The following is a 5899-nucleotide window of genomic DNA, read 5'->3' as shown; positions in this document are numbered from 1 at the left end:
ACACACACACACACACACACACACACACACACACACACACACACACAAGAAATGAGGAAACTGAAGTCCAGGAATGTTAAATGATTTGCCCATACACATAGTTAATATGCAACAGAAATGTTATTCAGACTCAGGCCTTTGCTTTTGACCACCACCTCCCTCAATCTGCCCTCCCTTCTATCAGTTCCCTCCTTTTTTTTTCCCTTTTCCCTTACTATTTCTTCCCTCCCTTCTATCCCCACCCTCCCTCTTCTTTCCCCTTTCCCCTCCTACTGCCTATAGAATAAGTTAGATTTCTATACCTGAGTATGTTATTTCCTCCTTGAGCAAATCTGAAGAGAATAAAGTTCAAACAATGCTCATCTCCCTTCTTTTCCTGTACTGTAATATGTCTTTGTGCCTCTTCATGTGACATAATTTAACCTTTTCTGCCTCCTCCTTTCCTCTTCTTCCATTACAATCCCTTTTCACTACCTAATTAAGTATTTTATCATCACATCAAAGTCAACTTAAACCCACCCCCGCTGTCTATGTATATCTCTTCTAAATATCATGATAAAGATACAGTTCTCAAGAGTTATAAGTATCATCTTCACATGTAGGGATGTAAACAGTTTGCCCTTAATGAATAACATGTTTGGTTTTTTTTTTTCCTTTCCTGTTTATCTTTTTATGCCTCTATTGAGTCTTGTATTTGAGGACCAAATTGTCCATTAAGTTCTGGTCTTTTCATCAGGAAAGTCTAGAAGTCCCCTATTTCATTGAATGCCCATCTTCTCCCCTGAAAGATTATGCTCAATTTCATTGGGTATGATCATTGATTATGATCAATTTCATTGATCCTTGGTTGTAATCCCAACTTCTTTGCTTTGTGGAATATCATATTCCAAGCCCTCCAATCTTTTAATGTAGAGGCTGCAAGGTCCTACATAATACTGACTGTGCTTCCAGTCTATTTGAATTGTTTCTTTTTCTGGATGCTTGCAGTATTTTCTCCTTGACTTGAGAATTTTGGAATTTGGCTGCAATATTCCTTGGCATTTTCAATCTGGGATTCTTTTAGTCAATGATTAGTGGATTCTTTCAATGACTATTTTACCCTCGGGTCCTAGGACCTCAGGGAATGATTTCTTGAAAGATGCTGTCCAGGCTTTTTTTTTTTTGATCATAGCTTTCAGGTAGACCAATAATTTTTAAATTATCTCTCCTGGATCTGTTTTCCAGGTCAGCTGTTTTTCCAGTGACATATTTTATGTTTTCTTCTATTTTTTTCAATCTTTTGATTTTGTTTGACTGATTCTTAATGTCTCATAGAGTCATTAGCTTCCACTGCCCAATTCTAATTTTTAATGAATTGTTTTCTTCAGTTAACTTTTGTACTGCCTTTTCCATTTGGTCAATTCTACTTTTAAGAAGCTGTTTTCTTCAGTGTACTATTTCCATTTTGTCAATTGTATTTTTAAATAAATTGTTAAATTTTTCTTCTACCTCTCTTATTTGACTTTTAAAATACTTCCTGATTTCTTCCAAGAAGGCTTTTTGGGTTTGAGTCCAGTTCATATTTCCCTTTGAGCTTTCCGATGTGGGATGAGAGGACAATATTATCCTCTCCTGAATTTGTGTTTTGATTTTCCCCTCCACCAAGGTACTTCTTTATGGTCATTATTTTTCTTTGTTGCTTCTTGCTTATGTTGTTTGCCTTTTTTCTTGCTTTTAAATTTGGTCTATGCTTCTGGGGCACAGGGAGCATTGTCCCAGGGTTTTTATGGTGGGGGCTAGGGGCATGGTTTCTAGTTTTGTGTGCTGGAGCCTCAGTGGTTGGCAGCTGGAGCTGTAGCATCTGGTAGTTTACCTGGAGCTGAACTGGAGTTGGTGGTGGTAGGTGGTGTGTGCCTGGCGTTGGCACTTGCCTGCTCCACGGCCCTGGGCCTCAGAATCTCCCACTGTTTTACTGATGTGGGGCTTGCCCCTGGCTTGCCTGGACACCTCCCATCCCGTAATGGTCCCCTTTAGCCACAGCAAGACGGATCTTTCTTGTTAATCCCCCTAGCCTCCCAAGCTATAACACTGCTGTACCTTGTCTTTCTGCTGGCTCTACTATTCCAGGATTTTTCCTGGGGCAAAATTCTCTGGGTTTTTCAAACTCAATAAGGGAAGGTGAGAGTGACTTACTGGTTACTCTGCCATCTTGGCTCTGGAAGTCAAAATAGGTGACTTGCAAACGTTCCATCAGTGAGCTGAGCCACTGCTGCTGCCAATTCACTCACTTTCATGGCCTGCTTGTGATTTGCTGGAGCTGGGAATGTATTGGCTTCTCTCACCCAGTTCCTACAGACCCCTGTCACTGACCTTCTAAGTTTTCTCTGGGGACTGTGGGCTGAGAAATCTGGAAACTGCCAATGCTGCCAGTGACTCAGCTCCACAGGCTTTCTTTGGGTTTACTGGGGCCCAGATTCAGGCCTTTGACTCCACAGATAATGTTCTTTCACTATTTACTCAGACTGGTTTGTCTTACCCAGACTAGCAGTTTGCCTTCCCCACCCCCACCCCAAGAATGTATGCTCCTTGGAAGCAAGGACTGTTTCACTTATGACCTTGGTTTTCTGACTCTTGACAGAGTACGTGGTACTTAATAAGCATTTGATAAATGTTTTCTGATTGATATTAGTTCTGATTAATTTTGTGGTCCTACTTTCTACTCAGTAAAGCCTGAGAGGAGGCAAGAAAATTCTTACTGAAGAGGTAAAACACACATTCTCTTTAATGTTAAGGTGGGCTCTTGGACCCTCATCTTTTGAGCTCCTGTCAGCTTTCAAAGGTTACCACCCAATACTGCACAGTTTTCTGGCAGCATGGATGGTAATGGGGATTGAGGTTTTAGGGCAGAGATTTGGATCAGGCTATTTTTAGAATATATAGAAAGATACAAGGCCCTGCATAATAAATTTGCTTGGTGGTTTGGTACTTCCAAGTTGTTTTGTTAAAATGTAAACTTAACCAGTATGTAAAGAGGGGTTGAATGAACACCTTTCTACCTCTTGCTTCTCATGTTCAATATTGTGGGATTCCAATAATGACTTTCTCATCAGCTTAGTTATCTGATACAATGCTTTGACTGGGCTCCTCTTCCCATATTCATTGTACCTAAGATTTTCCTCATCTCCAAAATATAAAATTTACCAAAAATGTAAAAGAACCATGGTAAATGTTTGACAATGCCACTCTAGTGGCAAAGTCATTCTAGTCGTTATTCTAGTGGCAACCTATGATCTCTAATGGGGGGAGGGGGCATCTCCAATAGTCCTGATCTTTATCTTGCCACTGGACCCAGATTGCTCCAGAGGAGAGTGAGGCTGGTGACTTTGCATAGACCTTCCTCACTTAAATCCAATTCATTTGCAAGGCATGGCATCACCTTCTGATGTCACAGTCCTCTTTGGGAATGAAGAACAAACAACAACAACATAATCTCTAAAATTAAATAAGATTTCATCTCATCCTTTTTCTAATTTCTACTTTTCATGTAAGTTTTCTAATGTATAGAAGTACTTGTACATAAATGACAAATAAGCAAGTAAACATTTGTGGGGTACATTTCCCCCTTTTTACTGATGGGGTGTGCTATTTATGAAAAGCTAAGAGACCAAAGCACTGTACCATAATGGCTCTCTCCTCCACATGTCATAAATACAGGTAATAATAATAATAACTGATTGATAGCATTAACTCAGGTATTATACTTGATCTGAAATAATTTCCCTTCATCCTTTTGCCTTATTAATCTCAAAGTAACCTTTTGTTCCACTAAATTATAAACACTTTTTTCTCATATGGGTGAATTTGTCTTTTTTTTTAGGCTTTCATTTACAACAATCTATTCTCTTCCACACTATCACATTGAGTCTTACAAATGGTGTTGATACTTAGGTGTGTAGGGGGAAGAAAAAGCCTATAATTTAGTTTAACAAAAGCCTATTAAAAGAAATAATTTGAAGTACCCTTTTCAAAGCATTTATTATCCATTGAGAATTTTGAACAATTGAGCTTGTGTTAAAAAAAAAAAGAAAATAGCCTTGCCTTACTTGATATTTGTGGAGATTTCCCCTCTTTTATTCAAGGGAACTCTGAAATGTGAGGTCCTGCGATTCAGTGTGAAATTTGTCATTAACTGTTATGTTAGTATTTCTTTTATCAGCAATTTTTAAAAAAAATAATAATGATCTCATGGTTTTTAATATTATTAGTTTAGATTGTTAGTGTTTTAACTAATTTACAAATCACTGATTGACACTGCTATTATATCTTCTCAATCTCAGCCTAAATAATGAGTCCATTCAATAGCCTTCAAATTTGATGAGCAGTGCAGATAGTTTATAGAGTCAGTGTCAAAGCTGATGGGTTCCTCTAGCAATTGCTGTCTTTTACCTGCATTGTATTTTTTTTATTAAAAATAGTTACCTAGGTCATTTGAAAGCATCTGGTTGAATATTTATATTCATTAGGAATCTCTCTCTTTTTTTTAAGATACTGAAACTATGCATTTGGATTGAAGAAAAAAGCACTCAGAAATTAAGTATTTGTTGTGGCAGAAGGTAAGGAATTTAAAAAAATACAGATGTATACTTAAATATCATTTTGACTTGGTGCAAGTTTGTAAATAATAATTCAGTCCTTAAAATATTGAAAAATATAATTAAATAGAATGCTCAGTCAACAAGTAAGGATGAAGCATCTATTATGTACTTAGCCCTGGGTTTTTGCTATACTGATTATTATATTTGTAAAAATATGACTGTTTTAGTTGTCCAGGGAAATCATAATCCAGACAAGTGAAAATGCAACTTCAAGAAGTCTAGGTAAAGAAATGATGTTATGGATCCATTTCTTTTGTTTGTTTGTTTTTTGTTTTTGTTTTTTGTGCAAGTGAGTTGGTTGTATTCAACCTTCCCCATTTTCTGAAGAACATTTAGAGCAGAGCTCACTTGAAGAAGGATAGAATTACTGTATGGACACTTTTTTTGCTCTATTCTGAGAGAAGCAGCCTTGTGCTGGTTTTGGAGTCAGATGCCCTGGCTTTAAATATTACCTATTTTTTGTAAAACTGGTGCTTTATTTTAGAGGACTTGTTTTCCCCATATTTTCAGTTTGCATAGGATGTACGACTGCACTAACTCCAGCAGAAAAATATAGATTATATGATCATCCCACTAATTTCATTCAAAGTATATATGAGTGGGGCATGGTGGTACACATCTACATTCTCAGCTACCAGGGATGCTGAGGTTGGCTGATAGTTTGATCTTGAGCATTCTGCAATGAGCAGAGGCAATTAGGTGTCCACACTAACTTCAGCATTAATATGGCAAGCTCTGAAGGGGCAGGGGAGACGACATGGTTGCCTAAGGAGGGGTGAACTACCCTAAATTGGAAACAGAGCAGATCAAAGCTTCTGGCATAGTAGAATTGGACCCATGAATGGAAAATAAGGTTCTAATTTAGGCAAGATAGGGATACGGAGTGGGAGGGGAGTAAGTTAATCAGTCCTTCATATCACTAACAGAATAAATTTTATTGCCTGTGGTGGTGTATGCTTGTTGTTCCCTATTGAAGGAGGCTATAGATAGTGGATCACTTGAGTGCAGAGTTCTAAGCTGAGGTAGGGCTAAAACTCATCAGGAGTACACACTAAATCTGATATCAATATGGTGAACCCCCCTGGGATGGGGGGGTGAAATCACCAGGCAGTCTAAGGAAGGACGAATCAGATAAGCTTGGAAATAGAGCAGATCAAGCTTCTATGCCAATCATCACTGGGATGTGGTCCATGAGTGAAACTTCATCCTGGGAAAGAAAGAGAAGGAAGGAAGAAAGAAAGAAAGAAAGAAAGAAAGAAAGAAAG

At 38.1% G+C, this 5899-nt stretch overlaps 1 protein-coding gene across 2 annotated transcripts in view; it reads left to right on the top strand.

Annotated features, from left to right (window-relative positions):
- Window positions 1–5899, top strand: part of SEMA3A (semaphorin 3A) — a 596670-nt gene that overhangs the window by 158256 nt on the left and 432515 nt on the right. The window contains exon 1 of one of the 2 annotated variants that reach the window (XM_027838693.1): window positions 4531–4592. The exons of the other annotated variant lie outside the window; for it this stretch is intronic. The gene's annotated coding sequence lies outside the window, so the exon portion shown is untranslated. Of the gene's footprint in view, window positions 1–4530; window positions 4593–5899 lie in introns of those variants that run through there. 2 annotated transcript variants of the gene reach the window in all.

Source organism: Vombatus ursinus, unplaced genomic scaffold (assembly GCF_900497805.2).
Source record: "Vombatus ursinus unplaced genomic scaffold, bare-nosed wombat genome assembly UNPS02014830.1, whole genome shotgun sequence".
Classification (NCBI taxonomy): domain Eukaryota; kingdom Metazoa; phylum Chordata; class Mammalia; order Diprotodontia; family Vombatidae; genus Vombatus; species Vombatus ursinus.
Note: the sequence above shows the minus strand (reverse complement) of the source record. Positions and strands in the feature narration are given on the sequence as shown.